The 22,833-nt window shown below is 36.7% G+C and overlaps 1 protein-coding gene across 1 annotated transcript in view; it reads left to right on the forward strand.

The window, feature by feature from the left end:
- RYR2 (ryanodine receptor 2) overlaps positions 1-22,833 on the forward strand; it is a 296,407-nt gene that overhangs the window by 50,977 nt on the left and 222,597 nt on the right. The gene's annotated exons all lie outside the window — the stretch shown is intronic.

The raw sequence follows: 22,833 nt of genomic DNA on the forward strand, positions 1-22,833 counted from the left end.
AAAATGAATGGAAAATGGATGTAAGAAAAAATGAATGTGAAAGCTGCTTGGGACAGAGTTAAAATAATTATATTACAGAGTTTTGTTTGATAGAAAAAAGAAAATTAAAGGAAAGCTGCAGAACTTTAAAAATGTACAAATGCTGGTAGAACAGAAGTTAGTATATGTTGTGTCAAAGAAACAAAAAATGGGTGTATATAAGAGCAGGCATTATGTAACAAGTGCATGCAATTAAAAAGCAGATAGGCTCAAGAATTGAAGCATATTTGAGGTAGTGATTAAGATTAAGATTCTCTTCCTCTGCCCTAGGAAGAAAGCAGTGGGAAGCTATTCCTGAAAACCTTGCCAAGAAAACTGCAGGGACTTTTCCAAGCACTTGCCAAGAGTCAACACTGATTTGAAGGCACCCACACAAAGAAGTCAAGAATGAATGTGTGCTTAATGAATGTGTGTAATAGTATGTGGGAATGAACTTGAGCAGAGCAAGAGGCTCAGAAGAGACTTATCCTAGTTTCTTGGGCTGTGAAGGAGACTGGGAGAGATGAACTTTCAGACTTGAAATGTTAATGTACCTTTACAATAAAGTAGAATTAGTTCATCTGGTCGTGTTTTCTGTCTGGTACCCCTAGTTAGGCCGATAATGTGGAATGAATACAAACACAAATGCTTAATGCAAAAGATGGGCCAAAGATACAAAATGAATGAGGATCAAATTGCAAACAAATAGAGTTAATGTTTAAGAAAAGAGGGAGGGATATGAAAATATGTCCTGAGACAGGGAATAAGATCCCAAAAACAGAAAGAGAGGTGAGAAGTTGGGGAAAAAAGAAGATGGACTCTGGATGTCAATGAAAAGATGCAGAAAACCATAGCACTTTGCTGCCATGTAGTGATCATTTGGATTTTTATACTCAGATCTGGTAGCCTTAGTTAGTTTCGGGTAAGATAGAGAATTCCTGTGGTGTATTGATTAAAATTGAATTACCAAGTGGTATAGTTATTTCTTATCCAGTTCTAGCTTTCATGACATTCCAATAGAGCAGATTCTATTTAGCTGAGGGTTGAACTGTGGTGGTGCTCTCCAAACTTGTAAACTTTCATTATCCAACTAGATAACATGAGTGGTACTGAGTGTGGGGTTTGCTTCCTGTTTTATATATAGTAACTAGTCCTGCCTTACCCTTGCTAGTTCCTTGAATAGGTATTATTTTCTGCTTGATGGTCTGTTGCCTGTCGGCTATATTCTGGTCTTTTCCATTTCCTTCTTAGCTTTTTTGTTATCTCTTTTGAATGGTGTGTAAATGTGATTTAAGTCTTTATGTCTATTGAAAGCTGATTTGGTTGAATGCCAAGCTTCCCTAACATTTCAGATTTTGCTTGGTCTAGGATGCTCAGAACTGAAACTATGGTTGACGCTGTCCATGTGTTGTGAGATCAAGCTGTTTTCATTGAATCTTCTGCTAGTTGGTATTCATTGATGCTGGTCTTCTGCCTATCTGTCCTGCGTAGTGGCTATTCCATCTTTACACTGTATGTTATAAATGAATCTTGTTTTTCTTCTTCTTGGGCTATTGGATCTTTTGAAGGACTTTAATTAATTACTGTGCTACAATGACGCCATGTGGTTGTAATAGAACGTTGGTTGTTTCTGAGATATTTTTAATACATGACTTGTGTTGGTTGTGCTGTAGTGGGTTAAGTGGTTAAGTTGTGCAGGTATCCATTTTGTTGGAAGATACTACATAGGTAATGTGTTTCCCTTTTCTGGTGTTCCAGGTTGCTGCAGAGAGTTTATCTCATGACAGGTTATATTTCAGAAACAGTAGGTGGGGCTGTTTAACACAGATTTATATACTTCTTAATATCACAAGATTTTAGAATCACTGACCTACTTTATTCATAAGGATCCTTCAGGAGAGACTTGGGAGAGGATAGTGCAAAAAAGTCTCTTTACAGCTATTACTTCCATTATTATTCATTGGGCTCCAGTTCTTTGTTCTTTTAACCCAGTCTGTCTTTCCAATTTGCATTATGCAGCATCCAGTGATTTCATTTATAACCAGCAGCAAGTGTTTGTTATCTATACAAGTAGTCCTCAACTTATAACCATTTGTTTAGTGACTGTCCCAAGGTTACAACAGCATTAAAAAGGGGGTAACATCTGTTCCTTGCACATATAATAACCTTTGGAGCATCCCCAAGATCACGTGATCAAAATTCAGTCATTTGGCAACCTGTATGTATTTATGATGGTTACAAGGTGTTGGGGTCATGTGATAACCATTTGCGACCTAGTCAGCTTCCAACAAGCATTGTCAATAGGGGAAATTGAATTCACTTAATGACAATGTCATTTCCTTAACAATTGCAGTCTAGGCCCCATTGTCCTACACTGTTTCCTAGAGTTTGCCCAGATTCATGTTCATTGCGTCGATGACACTAATGTTCTCATCCTCTGCTGTCCCCTTCTCCTTTTGCCTTCAGTCTTTCCCAACATCAAGGATCTTTTTCAGTGAGTCCTCTTCTCATTTGGTGTCCAAATTATTTTAGCTTCAGCTTCAATATCTGTCCTTCCAAAGAATAGTCAGGGTTGATTTGCTTTGGGATTGACTGATTTGGTCTCCATGCAGTCCAAGGGACTCTCAAGAATCTTCTCCAGCAACACAATTCGAAAGCATCGATTCTTTGGTGCTTAGCCTTCCTTATGGTCCAACTTTCACAGCCATACATTACTACTGGAGAAACCATAGTTTTGATTATATGGATCTTTGTTGACAACGTGATGTCTCTGCTTTTTAATATGCTGTTTAGGTTTGCCATACCTTTCCTCCTAAGGACCAAGAGTCTTAATTTCATGACTGCAGTCCCCAGCCCAATAAAATAAAATCTGTTACTGCTTCCCCTTGTATTTGCCAGGTAGTGATAGGACCAAATGCCATGGTCTTAGTTGTTTTTAATTTGGTATTCTTTCTTCTTTCTGTAAACAATATTTAAATTCTTCAGAGATGTTTTTGCATCTGTCTTTTCATACTCTTTCATATCTTCTCTCAAAATTCTTGTCTTCATCTTTGCCAGGCCCCTTTTATACTTCCAGCGTGGCAACTTCACCAGATTCTACTTATAACACCAGAATAAGGAAATAATTTAAATCATTCATCTGTTTTGTTATTTATACATCTTTTTCAATTTTTAAGTCATCTTTCATGTGTAAATCCACTTTTCCATCTTTTTCTTGTAAGCTGTATATATAGTTTTAATTCTACGTGTAAGTCCATTTTATTTAATGGTACTTGTTCTTCAATAACAACTTCCAATTCTACAATAGAATTGAAGAGATAAAAAAATCTCCTATATCCATAGAGCAATTTTTTAAAGCTAGCCATCTGGTGCCGTCTAGTGACCCATCTTCAAAGTCAGGTTATTAGTTTCAGGGTCTAAACAAAAATAATTTTTCCATGAGAAATGATCCTTTCAATCAATTTCATAGTCTTAAATCAAGTCCGAGCCGTTGTTTCATTTTAAACTTTCTAAAGCCAACAACAATTACCCTTTTTCTGTGCATTCCAAAAATTACAAATCTTTAAACTTATAGTTAAAATATTTAACTTACAATTAAATACTTTGAAGGGAACTCACCTGGTGATTTCAATAAAACTGTCAATCTCAAAATGCTTAATCTTTAGAGAAAGCTAAAGGGGGGGATATTAAATCCAAAACGATTAAGAGGTGAGTCCTAGTCAGATTTAGAGTCCATATAGGAATGTTAGCTGCTAAAAACATGATGATGGAATCCCATGACTTCTAGCTGGTCACAAGTCAACCACAAAAATATGCAGTTCCCTCTATTCACTCACAAAAAAAACACCTGTATGGAATATATGTAGGTAATCTGATAGTCTCCCTTCTTAACTCTAGCAAGATTGTAGCAACCAAAATCCTGATATTCGGGTGTTCCTCTAATCCTCTCTTTTAGAGGAACATTAGTTTGTCATTACAGCTCACTGAAAGTTGATGTTTTGGAATACTTTGGTCATATGATGGGTTTTTATTACACCATAGCAGCAGAAGGGAAAAAAGCAGAACTATGCGTCCTCATAATATCTGGCAAGACACACCATAGTTCTTCTCTAATGTATATTAACTTTTTTCTTTATATGCTGATAATGTAGAGGTCATTATCTAAGTTAGCATCATAAACCTCCCCATTTTTTAATCTGTTGTCATCCAGAATATTAATTCTGCTATAAAGAGTCTACCAAATTTCCCTTATTTTTTAATACTTTTGATCTCTCTTATACATTTACCTCTTCTGTACATTTTCCATGTATTTTTAATATTATAAAATACAATGTGTGTTCATTTCCCTTTCTTGTTTAATTTGACAAATTGAAAATCATATTAATATATAGAGAACAGCAGTTAAAGCAGAAAGTATAGAAATTGTTTTAAATCAACCAAAATTACAATAAATAAATTCAGACCTAACATTCTATATTATTACTTGCCCATAAAAGAATGAATGTTGAATTTGGATGTTCCCTCTTTTTACTTCTGGATTATCTCATAGGAGTTTTCTGATTTTTGTAACAGTGTTTTGTTGCATTTGGACTAGTATAGCATTTGCCCTCAAAAAAACAGTATTAAGCATATGCCTTGCGCATATAATAGCAAAACATTTTATTATATTTGAACTCATCCTGCATTTTTTATAGATACAGTCCTTTAGGCTGAAAAGAAAATCCCAGGGTGATTAGGAAATTACTTACATAATATTTTAATGTCATCCATTTGATAAATTAACAGGATAGAAGTTTAGGAATGGAAGGGATTTGATAATTAAGTAGCAAGTCTGGTCTGGCTGTGCTTTAATTATTATTCCTAGTAGAGCAGAAAAAGTGAGGCAGTTAATGAAAATATTAAAAGAACAGTGAATCGAGAGAGAAGCATAAGAGTAATATAGAACATGCTCTATAATTTCTGATTCTTTGCATGGTGCAAGCATAAGGATGAGAATATAAGAAATGAGCAAAGGAGATTTTATAAATCAGAAAACGGTACTGAAATAGAGGGAAGCATTTCAAGTGAAGATGAACAATGCAGCCATCCATGCAGATTGTTAGGAGTTCTAATACTAGCATTAGGACATTGAATTATTTAAACACATATATTTTAATAAAGAAACTGTACCTTGAGAATTATATATAGCGGTGGCTTAGAAACTGGATGTGGGTTGGAAACTCAAGATATTGGTTTTGGTTTAATGTTATTGCATGCTGCAGTTTAAAAGTGTCAAATGTTGTAGAGTTTTGAAATTATTTTTAAGGGAAATGACTTTGATTTTATGCAACAGCATTTTTCAAACATAATTAATTTACTTTAAGGATTAGGATATCTGAAGTACAGATGTTACCAAGACAAGGAAATGTATTATGGGATGTACACAGCATCATGAATATGGAATTTGATTTGTATATTTTTTTTGTTCTTAACCCCTATAGAGAGATTCAGTGTTATTAATATGAGATGATGATACTTCATTTACTTTTGTAGTTTGAGATTTTCCTGTATTTAAAATGCCATTAAAAAAATCATGGTAACAGAAACATAATGTTATCCATTAGTATTGGAAGAAACCCAGGTACCAGCTAAATAGGTATTAAGATTTATTTGATGCTTGAAGATACTCGCCAGAGGCTGGGGGTTCATATATTAACTATTAGATGGCTAGATGAAAAATTCTTGGCATCAGGTTTGTGCTCATTATGACACAATTGTACATGTCTAGAATGTTAGACATTTGGCTTGGCATTCCTGTTTTCCAGTTGGTATTCATGATTTTATCTCCCGGACAGCAGATTTCAAATATAAAAAAATCTGGAATTACTATTGAAGTATGAAAAAGTGAAAGGTTTCCAAAGGCAGAAGAGGTTATCATTCAGTGAGGCTGAATGAATCAGACGAACAATTTTGCTTTAACTGTAAAGTGAAAAAAAAGCATAATTAAAAATAGGTATCAAATGCAAGACACAGTACTTCAGGTTATTGCATAATCCTGGTGAACCAAATTTGTTGAATTAGAATGATTCTCCCCTCCAATAATCTCAAACTCAGATTTTTTTTCTACTAAAATGAAGACAAAGCTTTGTATTATGATTATTAAAAAGTATTAAAACATTTTCATTGTTTGTGGCCCAGTTTTAAAACTGTTATAGTAAAGGTTGTTTAGGTTAGGGTAGGTTGTTGGTGATGTAAAATATATGTAGTTGGGATCCTAGGAGGCTTTTTCCTTTAAAAAATGGCCTTTGAGTAAGTTTAGGCTCTAGCTCAGACATGTCAAACACAAGGCCCGGGGGCCGGATGCGGCCCGCGAAGTGGTTTCATGTGGCCCGCGAAGCCATCCTGGAAACAGTGAGGGAACGGCCCCCACTGCCTTGGCCCAGGCCCAGAGACCCTCAGATCTGTCCCACTCCTGCCCAGGCCCCCATAGGCACCCTTGATGCGAACGATGTAGAGCTGGCCACGCCCACCCAGTAGGCCATATGCACTCTAGTCACGCCCACCCTGGACATACCCACCCGGCCCCCTGAGGGCAACCGCAGTGCTGATGCGGCCCTCAATGAAATTGAGTTTGACACCCCTGCTCTAGCTAATAGAAGAGAAACAATTTTCAATTTTTACCTTTTCCTCTTTTCACTGTATTCTTCATGCTGGATGTTCATTTTTCCCAGGTCAGTGTAACAGAAGAATTTTATACAAATAATCACTGTTAGTTGGTGATGTAATACATAAAACAGTTTTAGTATAACAAAATGTCATTTTGAGTAAGCTGACTAGTTTTCCAATGTTTTGATGATCTTATCAGATAGAATTTACTATTCCATTTAGATAAGCTTTCCTTGAAAAGAGCTGATGGTTTACAGAAAAAACGCATGTCTCTGTTAAATGAATAATGTGATCAGTTCTCAATTCTTGGTATTATCATTCTTCCACAATTGATTGTACAATCAACAGGTTTAAATGGAGCTTAAGCTAAGAGCATGTGACTTGATTAATCAGACATTTTAACTTTCAGTTTTTTTTATTTTGTAAATGTTAGCAGATCAAAATTTTACTGAATAAAAGATGATTTTTTTCATTATGCTTTGAATTAAAATGATTTAAACAGAAACCATTTATTCATTTGCCTAGAGCAAATTCTATTGAATAATATGAAATTTAAATTTCATATTTAATATGCATAAGAGCTGTGATGATGCAGTGGTTAGAATGCAGTACTGCAGGCTAATTCTGCTGACTGCCAACTGCCAGCAGTTCAAGTCTCACCTGCTCAAGGTTGACTCAGCCTTCCATCCTTCTGAGGTTGGTAAAATGAGGACCCAAATTGTTGGGGGCAATATGCTGACTCTGTAAACTGCTTACAGAGGGCTGTAAAGCACTATGATGTGTATATACGTCTAAGTGTTATTTCTATAAGATTTTGCTATTTAAAGAATCTCACAATTGGTTACACTGATGCCATTCCATTGAATGTATGTATTTACTAGGGCTGTTTTAGACATCTTTGACTGATTTGTTAATTACTGGAGTGACATTTCTGAATTTATCAAAGTAGACTGGGTAATTTTCTTCAGTATGTTTTATTACATGGCCTTGCAACAGTTTCTAAAATAATTGGAGGATGAAAACTACACAAATAAAAGTGTAATGCAACATAACGTAATACAACATTAAGAATTTTCAAATAGGATTTAAAGAATTTTAAAGGGTAGAGAAAAGCAGAAAGCAGAATTTAAAAGATAAAATTAAAGATAGTGTGAAGATGCCAGAAATACATTAACGTAGTTGCTGTGCTTTTAAAAAGAAAAAGTAATAGCTGCTCAATGAATAATTTCTGTCTTTGTTTAATCTGAATTATTTATGTCAAGTAATCTGTTTAGAGGTTACTTTATTACAAGTATTTTTTGCTATAACTGTTGGTGCTTCCAGATGGATGACTTACACATCATTCTATCTCTTGACTTTTTTCAAAATTTACAAATATAAGATGTGTTATTTTCCATAAATTCCCCATGTATAATAATCTTGTTTTAAGGAAGATTGCATTCCATCGTAACCAGATTATGAAAAGCGGGACATATTTTCAGGGATTTTCTGTGTTTTGAAGTCAAGTTTTAAAATCATACAGTAGAAAATTCTGACTAGTATACCTTCAAGAGTTCTACTTAATGGCACAAATGGTCTTTAATCTTCCAAAGATGAGAAAAGTAACAACCTTTGCAACTTGATAAAAGTGGTAGTGGTTATATGCTATCTATATTTTTTTTGTCCTTTTGGGACAGTAGCTTTTGCTCTAATTAGCTCTTAGCAATTTGCAAGATGTGTTGGAACACTTCGTATTAAACATTGCAGGGAAAATTCAAATAGGGCTCGCAACTTGGGAGTCCTCCTGGATGCACGGCTTACCTTAGAAGATCATGTACTAGCCGTGACCAGGGGGGCTTTCGCACAGGTTCGCCTGGTGCGGCAGTTGCGGCCCTATCTAGACCGGGATGCCCTGTGTACGGTCACTCATGCGCTCGTGACCTCTCGTCTTGACTATTGCAATGCTCTCTACATGGGGCTTCCCTTGAAGACCACTCGGAGGCTCCAACTGGTACAGAATGCGGCCGCGAGAGTTGTCTTGGGAGTTTCCCGGTACTCCCATGTTACACCTTTGCTCCGCGAGCTGCATTGGTTACCAGTTGTCTTCCGGGTGAGGTTCAAGGTCTTAGTGATGGTTTTCAGTCCTTACATGGCATGGGTCCGGAATACCTCGGGGACCACCTGCTGCCGGCGTCGACTCCCCTCCGCCCCGTGCGTTCCCACAGAGAGGGCCTCCTCAGGGTGCCTCCAGTCAGAGAATGTCGACTGGTGGCCCCCAGGGGGAGGGCCTTCTCTGTGGGCGCTCCGGCTTTGTGGAATCAGCTGCTGGTTGAGCTCCGGATGGCACCGGATCTCCGCTCCTTCCGGCGCGGGTTAAAGACCCATTTATTTGAACAAGCTGGCCTGGCCTGATGGGGAATTATTTAGGGTTTTAATATTTATATATATATTTTATTGTTTTTATTGTGGGCAATAATTTAATTCTTTTTTAACTTTTGTACTTTTGTAGTTTTAAGATATGCCCTGTTCACCGCCCTGAGTCCTTCGGGAGAAGGGCGGTATAAAAATTTAATTAAATAAATAAATAAATAAATAAATAAATAAATGAGGTTTGGCTGCACTCTAGCAGTGTTCTTGCTTGTTTGCTACTTTTTCTAATTCTCCCTTCTCTCTCTCACTCTCTCTCTCTCTCTCCCCTCTCAGTGTGTGTGTGTACATGTAAATTTGCCGCCCATCTTGCAATTCAGGTGATTCTGAGAGGCTTCAAGTGACTTCTCGAACACATTTGGGGTGAAATATCTGAAAGAGATGCCAGTTGATACAATTTTGAAATTAATTTGAGATGTTTAATTTAGATTAGGACAGGCTGCAGTGGACTGATGAAATATGGGAAGCAGCATTTGGTTCAGAAAAAGGAATCACATGAGTAGTATTTAGTAATAAATGTAGAGTTGCCCTTGATAATGTTCGAATTTTCACTCTAAATTACAGTCTGTTTTATGGACAGGTCATTCTTACCAGCTACTTTGTTTTTTGTCTATATTTGATCTATAAATAAAACTACATATAGATAACAATGAGTGTTTCTAAGAAGACATTTTTTAAAAAAAATTAAATGAGAAGCGTGAGGAACTCATTTTTGACATGCTTCAGAGGTGTCTTGTTTGAGTAGAACATCTGTGTAAGCTGTCTCATCTAAAGTCTACTAATTCTGGAGCTATTTTGATAAATTCCTAGGATTGTCAAGGAGACTGTCATGAGATATGGGAGGCTGCTATTTTAGTCTCTGTTCTAATACATCCAAGACTTTGGTGGTGCTTAAAGACTTAAAGAATTAATCCAAATTCATGGAGATTATTGTTGCTAATGATAATTGGAGGCACAGAACTGTGCTAGATGATACTTACATAGCCCAACGTTCTTTTTCCAGCAGTCAAGAAATAGGACATTAGGATGGCAACATCTTTGTACTTTTTGGTTCCTACTACAGAAGAAAGGGGATGGGAGTGGTTATAGAGGTCACACCTCTGTTGTCAATTGACAAGATGAACATACCTTGCAGAGCTTTCAAATTGGTGATTTTTAGTGCTTTTATGAAAAGATATTGTATGACTGTGTTGTCTTTTCCTCTTTAGTGGATTTCTGTGGTGAGAAAATCACTGGAAGTGATAGTGGAAAGATATGGGAGAGGTTACCAGTGGATGATAAACTCATCTGGTGTGCTGCAGCTGCCAAAAAAGCCAACACAGTGCTAGGCTGCATTAACAGAGGGATAGAATCAAGATCAAGTGAAGTACTAATACCACTTTACAATGCTTTGGTAAGGCCACACCTGGAATACTGCATCCAGTTTTGGTCACCACGATGTAAAAAAGATGTCGAGACTCTAGAAAGGATACAGAGAAGAGCAACAAAGATGATTGGGGGACTGGAGGCTAAAACATATAGGGAACGGTTGCTGGAATTGGGTATGTGTAGTTTAACGAAGAGAAGAGTGAGGGGTGACATGATAGCAGTGTTCCAATATCTCAAGGGCTCCAGAAAGAAGAGGGAGTCAAGCTATTCTCCAAAACACCTGAAAGCAGGACAAGAAGCAATGGATGGAAACTATTCAAGGAGAGAAGCAACCTAGAACTAAGGAGAAACTTCCTGGCAGTTAGAACAATTAACCAGTGGAACAACCTGCCTCCAGAAGTGGTGAATGCTCCAACACTGGAAGTTTTTAAGAAGAGACTGGACAGCTATTTGCCTGAAATAGTATAGGGTTTCCTGCCTGAGCAGGGGGTTGGACTAGATGACCTCCAAGGTCCCTTCCAACTTCTTCTTCTTCTTCTTCTTCTTCTTCTTCTTCTTCTTCTTCTTCTTCTTCTTCTTCTTCTTCTTCTTCTTCTTCATCATCATCATCATTATTATTATTATTTAACATTCAGTGAACTATCCAGTAAGACTTATTTTGAAACATTCTTAGCCGTAGCTAATATACATCTAATCAATGTTTTTTTATCTCTCTGTTCTACAAAGCCACAATTAAGACAGGAGTCTAATGTCCTTTATGACTTCTCAAGGTACAACTGTTGTCTGGGTCCTTTTGCAGAAATTAGTTGCCTGAAGCAATTATTTCTACCTCATCCCCAATTTAAAGGAATGGAGGGAAGGACCATAGGGCTCCTTCCTACTTTAAAGGAATGCAGGAGGAGATAAGACTACCGTATATAGGATTTGGCATCTATACATTTCACAACAATTGCTTTTAACAGGACCCCTCATTTTAATCCTGAGCTACAAATATTCTCCTTTATTGGGCTTTTAACAGTGTAAGCATTGATATATATAGTACATATACCTTAAGTGAAATAATGTAGAACAAAGGCAACTTAAACATAATTTCAAGGGGAGTATTTCACTGAAATAAATACAGTGTAGTTGGAGCAACTGAACTATATGTTCTTCAGAAACTTCCTTTACAATTAGTGAAATACTTTAACAAAGAAAGCTGATAAAGTGCAGAATTTGGAGGGTTTGTTCATGGAATATTTGATTATTTACCAGGTTTGCTCAATACCAAGCTCCAATTAATAGGTAACTTTGCTCTTCTACTTTTGTTTCTCGACAGTCGTCTAAGAATAGGCCATTACCATAGTTGGAAAGAGAGGCATAATACAGGTAGTACTCATTGAACGTCTGCTCGATTCAGTGACCATTCAAAGTTGCAGTAGTTCTAAATGAGAGGTACTTATGATGTGTCCTTGTTCTGGCTGTTCAAGCATTCCTGCAGTCATGTGATCACTATTAGGGCACTTGGCAACTGACTCACTAATGCCAGTGTCCAAGGTCACATGATCACCATTTGCAACCTTCATTGCTAGCTTCTGACAAGCAACGTTTATGGGAAACCTGACAGGAGGTCGCAAAAGGCCATAGGATACAGTCATACCCATGTGACTGTGGATTGCTGCAACTGCATGGGATTCACCCAACAACAGCAACTAGGGACTCCTGCAATTGCCATTGTAACCTGGCAATTGCCATTGTAAACTACAATTGCAGCAGTCCTACATGATTGCATCAGTCCACGTGATTTCATGCTTTACAGTTGCATGGATTAGCAATGGAGTTGCCTGACCCAATTACCATCATTAAGCAAGGACTATCTGTAGTTCAGTTTTCCCTTAGGAAGCTCTGGTTCTTCTCTTACTGTTTTGAATCTGGTGGCTGAAACTGGTCAAACCTTAGATAGTTTTGCAAGCTTTATACCATATAGCAGGTGTTTCAGTACTGTACATTAAAGAAAGAGAGGGAGAATTTGAATAAGTTTTGTTTTTTTACCTTGCTTCAGCAGACTACAAATACATGTCTACCAACTAGCTAACTGCATCCTACTAGGAGAAGAATCAAAAAGCAATCTGGCAGAGTGAAATGCCTGTCTGAAGAAAAGTGTCTGGGTCTGTACTAAGGTCTTAGATTTATTTTTGTGGAAGACAGATGGCTCAGCATAAGACTAAGAACACATAGATAGAAAGGGGGAGGGTTTGCTAGAAGGCACCTGTAAAGTGACATGTACATGCCTTAGATCAGACATGTCAAACACAAGGCCCGGGGGCCAGATCCAGCCCACAAAGTGGTTTCATGCGGCCCGCGAAGCCATCCTGCAAACAGTGAGGGAACGGCCCCCACTGCCTTGGCCCTGGCCCAAAGACCCTCCTTCTGCCAGAGACCCTCAGATCTGTCCCACTCCTGCCCAGGCCCCCATAGGCACCCTTGATGCGAACGATGTAGAGCTGGCCATGCCCACCCAGTAGGCCATATGCACTCTAGCCATGCCCACCCAGTAGGCCACACCCACCCAGACCATACCCACCCGGCCCCCTGAGGGCAACCACAATGCTGATGCGGCCCTCAATGAAATTGAGTTTGACACCCCTGCCTTAGATATACAATATAAAAAGAGTAAACAGAGAAAGGGGGAAGCTTGCTATATTTCAGATGCTGCAAGATATACTGCCTGAGAGAATGTCATCTGGTTAATATCAAATGAAGTGGAGGAACATGCCCAGAGATTACAGCCTTGGGACTAGGAGAAAAAAACGGGAAGAAACTCTTGGAGTGGCTTCTGAAAATGTGGAAAAAATCAGGAGGACAGACTTGTGGAGATTCAGATATTGGACAGTAGAACTTTGTGTGTTAAAAGTTTTGTTAGGCAGCAAGACAGCCAGGAGAAAACTCAGACATTCCAGTATCAGTAATTGAGATAAGGAGGAAAGAAGAACCCATAATAAAGTACTGTATAAGTGGAAAATGAGGCAAAGAGACTTGAGAAGGAAGAAAATGAAATAGGTTAAAATTCGATCTTTTATATTTCACATTCTCTTATGAATATAGTGATTTTTTAAAATAATATTCTCACTGGTATATTGTATCACACTACTTTATTAACACAAATATTTTACTGTCTAAAATCCCTCATTTGTTTAGTACTATCTCTGTGTGTAATTGTATTAGCTTCTATCTTGATGCTCCAACGTTCTCCACATATTATGCCTGAGAAGAGGAAAGAATAGAATAGAATAGAATAGAATAGAATAGAATAGAATAGAATAGAATAGAATAGAATAGAATAGAATAGAATATTCTTTATTAGTCAAGCGTGATTGGACACACAAGGGATTTGATCTCAGAATAGTAATCTTGCAAATCAGTGGCAATGGGTTTATACCTCCAACAGAGATCAGCACAAAATTTTGAGTTTTCCTGTAAAACCTTGGGCATCACAAGCATTTGTTTATCCCAATATTTTAATTTGTTTTATATAAGCAACTACCCAAGAGCAGAATTGCTCATCAGTTCCTTCTTCCCAAAATTCCAGAATTTTGAGACCATATCTTAAGTGCTATGATTGTCATGGGTAGGATTGCTAATTATTACAATGGCTGCATAGTAGGTATGCTCAATTAATGGCATATTGATAATAATACCAATAGATTATCATAAACTTGAATAATCTCTACTGCTACTCAAATTGAGGATATGAATAATATATATATTTCAAGCATGTGGAATCTTAATAGCAGGCTTTCTAAAATCCCTAAGTTGGGGTATTTGACAAAGAGCCAAGATCATTATTCCTCCGTCTTGTATGAACAGAAATGGTCTCCAATCATCCATTGTATTTTATTTCCAAATTGTAAATATTGGATCAAAAGTAACAGTGCCTTATAAAAATTGTATTACATGTGATTTAGGGATTTCTGTATAGAATACTGTATATGCAAATAGATCAAAACAAAAAGAATAATGCAATATAGGTTATTGGGGTTGCTGAACATTCTTAATTCATCTGTATTGTGCTCTTCTTTTTTGGAAAAGAAATTCCCCTGCACAAAGTAATAATAAAGGAAAGAGGTCTAGATTCCTATGCAGATGGATTTTAATTATACTTTCCCTCATGTCTCTTGCATCACATGTGTTTGCTCCAGAAAGAGGTATAAAGGGTAGAGCAACCTAATGGGAATTGGTTTCATTTGGTGGGTCATTTTTTGTACATGAAAGGACACAATGAGATGCAACTAGCAGTGTAGGAATCACTTCATTAATGCACATATTTTCTAAAGCAAAACACTGAATTGTGGTTTGCCAGATATCAGCAGCCAGTATTCAGTTTGTTCTTTTTGTAAAATGGCATAGCAAAAAAAAAATACAAAAAATGTTTTTAAGTCTGGTATTGAAGTAAAATGCATAATTTATGAGTTACCAGAGAACATTATGATTTGTAATATATTTTTTCATTGATTATGTTAGTATGCTGTTCATATCAGTTGCCAAGCAAAGTACAAAGTTTATTTGCTGCATCCTTCCATATACTGGTAGCTATTTTTCATACAATGAAAATTTAAAAATGCATGCATCTTGGAGTTTCCAGTGATGTCACTGCAAGTTGGGCGCTGGGGAATGAATCTCCCTTCCCCAAGCCTGATTCCTAGGGAGTCCAATAGGACCGAAAGTCGCCTCTTAGAGGTAACTGGTCAAAGGGTGAAACTTTGCAGATCGCAGGCCAGCGGTAGCTGGCCTGCTTGATCCAAAGGAGCCCTCGGGACTGGCAGGAAGAAAGGCTGACCGCACCCATGTGGTCTGCCAGAAGCAGCTGATCGTCAGAGACAATGAATTTTAAAGTGGAAGGCAAAACAGCTGATCTGGGTGAGACTACTTTCCTTATCTCTCTACAAGTGGAAATACCGGTTCTGGGAAACAGCATTCAAAAGCAAGATATCCCCAAGCTCCAGGGAGGAGGTGGATTTTTTCCTTAACCCTCCCTCCTGAACTATAAGCGGCGGTTTAAGCTTTGGGGAAATTAAAACTGACTTATAACAAGATTGTGAAGATGACTGAGGCATAAAAGGATAACTTGTAAAATTTTTGGGTTTATAAATCTTTTTTGTTTATTTCTTGTTTGGAAGCCATTTTTAACTTCTTAAACTTTTTCAAATTATGGTGGGAATGGACATCTATGACATCTAGTGGCAAAATTGAGAATTACATGCAGTCTTGCTTTTCTTTTTGTCTTTATTTTACTGAGTTGCTCTGATTGGAGTAAAACTTGGCTGCATGGCCAGACATTGCTTATAGTTTAAACATTTTGATGTCCTTGGAATTTAAAGTCCTGAAGATTGTCACTGGAACAGAAAGACTCTTTGGATTGCCCTGCCTTACAGAATGGATTACAATTATAAATAAAAACTGTGTTTGAAGATATTGGACTTCCCTGGATTACAAATACAGCTTGACCTCGAAACTTTACAAGCTGTTTTGAAAGAGTGAATAACAAGAAATCCCTCCGAACATAATACTTTGGATTACAAATTTTGGTATCTTTTTTTCTTTTTTTCCTATTTTTTCTTTTTCCCCTTTTGCTCTTTTTTATCATTTACTATTTTTATTGTTTACCTCTTCTATTTGCCTATTGGATTATAAATTTTGACTTACTTGGTGGATTACAACGTATGATTTAAAGATAAAGATGAGTGCTTTTAACTTATCTAAAGTAGGAAAAAAAGGGTCTTCTGCTCCCTCTTCGGCTTTTGCAAGTCCAGTCTATCAGTGATCAATTGATACAATGCTTCAACAAGAAAAGACTAATACCTTCCAAAAAGACAGTCAAGTGACCCTACAAGCAATTCAAGAGGCAATCACAACTCACATGGCGGTCACATCAAGAAACCATGAATAAAAAAATAACAATATGGATTCTCAATTTGAAAATTTTAAACAGATGATCACAGATAATCAACAAAGAATTCAAAAAATAGAAGATAAATCAACTGAAGTTGACCAGAAACTAGAAGTTTTAAAAGATGAAAATCAGAAGTTGATCCAAATAAATGAAGAATTAGAAGACTCGATAGTTGGGATTGAGATGGAAAGAGCCTCATACTTTTTAAGATTTCAGAGTATAATGGAAGATAAGGATCTTCTAGGTTTGATAACAGAATTATTGGCAGACGTATTAGGAAGTGGGAAACAGCAAATGGAAGGAGAATTAGACCAGATCTATTGAGTCAACTCAAACTATGCTAGAAGAAATAAAGTCTCCAGGGAAGTACATGTTAGATTTCTTAAAGAGCTTTGAAATACAAAGAAAAAGAAATTGTAGTCCTCAAACAAATTCCTAGGAGAATAAGAGAATCCTGAAGAGAATACCAGTTTCTAACTAGGAAATTACCGTATTTTCTGGCGTATAAGATGACTTTTTAACGCATGAAAATCTTCTCAAAAGTCGGGGGTCGTCTTATACGCCCAGTCGCCTTATACGCCAGAAAATAGTAAATCCTCGAGAGCAGAGACGTTAGTGGAAACGGACAAATCCAGTGCTCGAGAATGGCGAAAGACGGCTCCTCATAAATAAACTGACCAGCCCAACCGAGGCTGAGGCTCCAGCTTACCGGCATCCTAGGGCAGCAGACCCCCCCTTTTTTTTGGAAGGGAGCGGGAATCAAGTGCGTGCCGAGCCGCCGGCGCTCGACGAGCACGAGAGCTCAAGGGAGCGTGGGAAGCCAGGCGGAGGCCGACCTGACATGTTCGCACAGAGCTGAGCTTCACCTGACCCTGGGAGTTCGACTTCAGGGCGTGGTGCCGTGGCCAGACCTACAGCAACACCCGCCCGGGAAGGCGCAGCTCGGGAATTGCGACAGGCAGACCGCAGCGGAAAGCTGGCGCTGGGGCTTCAGCAACCCAAGGTCGCCCCTCCGCCCTGAAGTAGAAGGCGGCCTTTTGAAAAATAAATATTATAATATGTGCGGGGTTTTTCCCCTTTATTTCTTTTCCCCCTTTCTGTATACTCCAGCGATAACTTATGCAAGTGAAAGGAGGAAAAACCCCGAGTTTGCATTTTCTTGGAAAACTTTAGAAAAGCACAGCAAAATGCAGGGGAGGGTAAACGGGCTTCTCGATCTCAGTGCCACGCAGGGCTCCTTCTGGTTTGGAAACTCGGAGCTTTCTTTGAGGGAATCTCAAATGGGCGCAGGGCTGAGCCTGTTTCTTTCACCACCACCACCCCGCCCTCCGCCGTCCTGTTCATTAACTAACCTACGGAAAGAACCGCCTTCTTTCAGACCTGGTGCCTTCCCGAAGTGTTGGGCCAGAATGCTCGTCGCTCCTGGCCGAAACAGCCAGCACGTGTGGCTGAAGTAAAAGGGGGTGCCAAGGCGAGAGGAGACGTGGTTTGGGCGAGGCAGAGCAAAGCTGATCTCGAGGCCAAAAGCTCTTGATAAACCTTCACCTAATTGAGAAGCAGCCCTGACTTCCTACTTACCCGTATTTTCCGGTGTATAAGACTTTAACCCATGAAAATCATCTCAAAAGTTGGGGGTCTTATACGCCCAGTCGTCTTATACACTGGAAAATACGGTAATTGAAAAAGTGAGTTTCAGATGGCTGATTCCCGAAGGGATTTTAATTTACTGGGATACAAAAAGATAAAGATTGGATACGGCACTTAAAGCAATGGAATTCTTTGACAACTATACAGCATTTTTGGAAAGAGGCGACTCTGAATCCAGGGCAAAGAAAGAAACAAAGAACAGGAAGAAATGGCAGTAGAAGGAGCAGTCAAACCAAGACAGGAGGAAGAAATTAAAAACACATAAACAGAAGATGGAACAAGACCATGAGATCAGAGACAGATAAAATCGACTAGAAGATTAAGACCTAGATATAATTGAAACAGATGGAGGACAGAAGACCTCTGTATCCAAGATATATGGAGAGAAAAAAATCCAAAGAAATTACAATATACATTTTACTCAAATAGACAGAAATCATGGTTAGAATTGATATGATATGGACATCTTTGGAACTTAATATGATGATACAAGAAATTGAGATAGAAACTAATGTTTGGGCAGATCATAACGCAATAAAGATGACTTGGAGAGAAACTAAGAAAAATTAAGATGATCCTTCAATAAATTTATATTGAAAGAAACAGAATTTTTACAACTAGTGACAAAGGAAATGGATTTTTTCTTCAAAATAAACAAATTCTTCAAAATGTGTGGGATACGGCTAAAGCATATTTCAGAATGTTGGCTATAACTTATATCGCTAAAAACAATAAAGAAAAACAACAACAGTTACAATTGAAGGAAGAATTCAGAGAGTTAGAATCAGAATTACAAATAGATCTACAAAAGAAAATACTTAACAAACAAATGGAGATAATAAAACATAAAATAAATTTAGCCGAGGTGGAAATAATGGCTCAACAGATTAAAAGGGCCAAACAGAAACTCTTTGAAAATGCCAACAAGCCGGGGAGATGGTTAGCATATAGACTGAAAAAAGAAAAAGAGAAAAAATTGATAAACAAGCTGCAAGATCCAAAAGGTGAATTACAGTTTCAGAATGATACAATTAAAAAAATATTAAAGATTATTATGAGATACTTTATAAGGCAGAGGAAATTCCAAAAGAAAAAATACAGCAGTACTTAAAAAAAGCAGACTTACCAAAAATTTCAGAGAATATTCGAAACATGGAAAAATATCAATGATGAAGATTATTGAGGCTATAAAAAGGCAAAAAAGGGATAAGATGGCCCAGATGGATTACCTGCAGAGTTTTATAAATCACTACAAGATATATTAAGTCTGATCCTGAAAGAACTGTGTAATGAAATTCTCCTGGAGGCTAAAATACCAAATTCATGGACTGAAGCCAACATTACTTTAATACCTAAAGAAGACTCTGATTTAACACAAATAAAAATTATTACTATTAAATATCGCTAAATAAATTAAATATCACTAAATAAAAAATATCACTATTAAATGTAGATTACAAAATCTTTGCCTCAATAATGGCAAAAAGACCAAAGAAATTTTTGATCGAATTATAGACCAAAATGGTTTCCTACCTAAAAGACAGATAAAAATAACTTAAGAATGATTCTTGATGTGTTAGAGTACTATGAAATTCATTCAGGAAAACAGATGGCTTTAATATTCCTTGATACACAGAAAGTGTTTGACAATGTAAACTGGTAATTTATGTTTCAGCAATTTGCAGAAATGGACTTTGGAGAAAACTTCATAAATGTAATCAAAACAATTTATTGTAAACAAACAGCCAAAATAATTGTAAATGGAGATCTTAGAGAAAACTTCAATATTAAAAAGGGCTAACATTGGAAATACTGAATAGAAACATTAGACAAGATTTAGAAATTAAAGAACTGGAGATAAAAGATGAAAAATATAAACTATAAGCATTTGCAGATGATTTGGTTTTCATATTGGAAGATCCGTTGGAAACAAGCACCAAACTTCTGGAGAAAATAGAAAAATTTGGAGAAGTGGCAGGGTTGACAATAAACAAAGAAAATACTAAAGTAGTAACAAAGAATCTAACAGAAAAACAAAAAAAATCAACTAATAAAAACAAATCTTCAAATAGTTAAAAAAGTTAAATATTTGGGAATTTATCTAACAGCAAGATGTGTAACAATAAAAGAAGATAACTATGTAAGACTGCTAAAACAAATAAAATTGGATTTGGAAAAGTGGAAAAACTTTCAACTTTCAATGTTGGGGAGAACAGCAAAGGTGAAAATGAATATCTTATCAAAAATACTCTTTTTATTTCAAATGATTCCTTTAAGGCTGGGAAAAGCCTGTTTTGATGAACTGAATACAATAATATTGAAATTTATCTGGCAAGGAAAAAAAAGCTAGAATTAAAGTGAAAATGCTACAAGAAGTGAAAGGAAGTGGAGGATTTGGACTGCTGGACTGGAGGTTATAATAACAAGCAACTATTTTAACATGGCTTAAAGAATGGATAATAATTAGAGACAAAAGAGTATTGTACTTAGAGGAGTATGACCTACAAATTGGTTGGCATGCCTTTCTGTGGTATGAGAAGAATAAAATACATAGAAACTTTCAAAACCATTTTATAAGGAATGCACTTCTTTCAGAATGGGAAAAAATAAAAGAAAAAAATATATTAAGATACCTTGAATGGCTTTCAACAATGGAAGCTTTTGCTTACCCAAATTTAATTTACTACGATAAAGTTGTGACTTACAAAGATATTTTGGACAATGAAAGAAAATTGAAAGACAGACAAGATTTACAAGAACAAGGTATTGATCTAGCATGGTAGCTATATCTGCAAATTCAAACAAGATATGAAAAAGTTGTTAAAACAATGGGATTTTATAAACAACAGATAGAATTTGATCAGATACTGCTAAAACAGATGAAGAGTTGATTAAGAAACTATAGATTTCTGTTAAACTTAAAGATGGAAGAAGAACAAGTAAAAGAAACGATAACATGGGCAAAGAACTTGGATATAATACAGAATTAGAAGACTGGCAAAAGTTATGGGAAAGAAATATTAAATTAACTAAAGCAGTGACATATAAAGAAAACTTGTGACATACGACACCAGTGAGATTAGCAAAAATATTTAAAATTACTTCAATCAACTGTTGGAAATGCAAACAAAGATGAGGTACTTATTATATCTGGTGGACATGCCCTAAAGCAAAAAGATTTTGGGTTAAAATACATTTATGGTTGGAGAAAATGACTAAAAAACAAATAGACTTTAAACCAGAATTATTTTTTGTTAGGAATAATAGGAGCTAATTATGAGAAAGATTGCAGATATTTAGTACTACACGTACTAACGGCAGCAAGAATTGTATTTACCCAACATTGGAAAAATGAAAATTTACCAGCTAAAGAAGTACTAATTAAAAAAATTCTAGTGTGTGCAGAAAGGCATGGACTGACTTTAAAGATAAAAGAGAAAGAAAACTCAGTGTACTTTAGAACATGGGATAATTTCTATCAATGGCTAGAAAATTAGTTAGAAAGGAATGTGATATGTAATTTTGAATATATATTAGCAAGAAGAAGGCTATTGAGTGATTAACATATTGTTTATGATATTTTACTATTATCTATTATTGTTTGTTAAACACATAAACCCAGACATTATGCTATTTGCCAAATATTGAGAATGTTATCTGGAAAAACCCTAACCCCAACCCGTTAACCCTAACCCTAACCCAATCATGGTCTGAAACTTTATCAAAGAACGAGGTAGTTTTGCTTGACAGGGAAAATAGACTAAACTGTTGCAAGAAATGCATAAATAAATGGTGAAGAATTAGAGCAAGTAGATCAGTTTAATCACCCCGGTTGCATGTTTACTAAACCTGGGAATATAGATAGAGAAATGTTAAGACATTCAAATGCTGGTACAAATAGAGCAGGTAGGATATTGTCCTTGTGAAGAAACAATGTCAAAAAGAGTCAAAATGGCTATGTGAGAATACATTTGTGCGACTTTGTAATATGGAAATGAGAGTTGGATATGTCAAAAGAAATTGAATACAGTGTGATTGGAGTGTGTATAGGTGTTTTTCGAATTATAACGTATCACTTAACCGTTTAAAGTTACAGAGGACTTGAAAAAAGTTATTTGCAACCTGTTCTTGAAGTTACAACTGCTGTATCAACACCCATGATCTTGTGATCACATTTCTGGTGCTTGTCACTTCATTAGTGCTACGCATGCCTTTAGTACTAAGCAGTGAGATGGGTGTATATAAATTTAATAAATAAATAAATCAGAATGTGTTTGGGGTTTTGCTGCCTTCAAGTGATTGTTGACTAAAGAAAATCATGGGTCATCTTTGGACAGCCATATTTATTTTTATTTTTATTTTTATTCCATTTATATCCCGCCCTTCTCCAAAGACTCAGGGTGGCTTACAAGCTTAGCAGTAGCCTTCATTCTATGTATATGCCTGCTTATTAGGGCTTTCACACACACCCCAAGTGGCATTATTACAAAGTCAGCTTAATTGCCCCCAACAATCTGGGTCCCCATTTTACCTACCTCGGAAGGATGGAAGGCTGAGTCAACCTTGAGCCTGGTGGGATGCGAACCTGCACTAATTGCAGGCAGCTGGTGTTACTTAAGGAGGTATTAGCCCACTGCTCCACCAAGGTTCTTAATTTAGCGTAGCAACCACCTTAAGTGCTGCATCTAATATTAGGATTATGTTTGAGATTAAAATGTTATCTTAAAGTGGTAAACTTTTCATTACATGTTATTTTGAAATCACTTAGAAAGATAGGTTTTTAAAATGTCACACTGCAAACAAATCAATCAAAATATTTC

The sequence above is a fragment of the Vipera berus genome (genome assembly GCF_964194415.1).
Source record: "Vipera berus genome assembly, chromosome: 1".
NCBI classification, from domain to species: Eukaryota; Metazoa; Chordata; class Lepidosauria; order Squamata; family Viperidae; genus Vipera; species Vipera berus.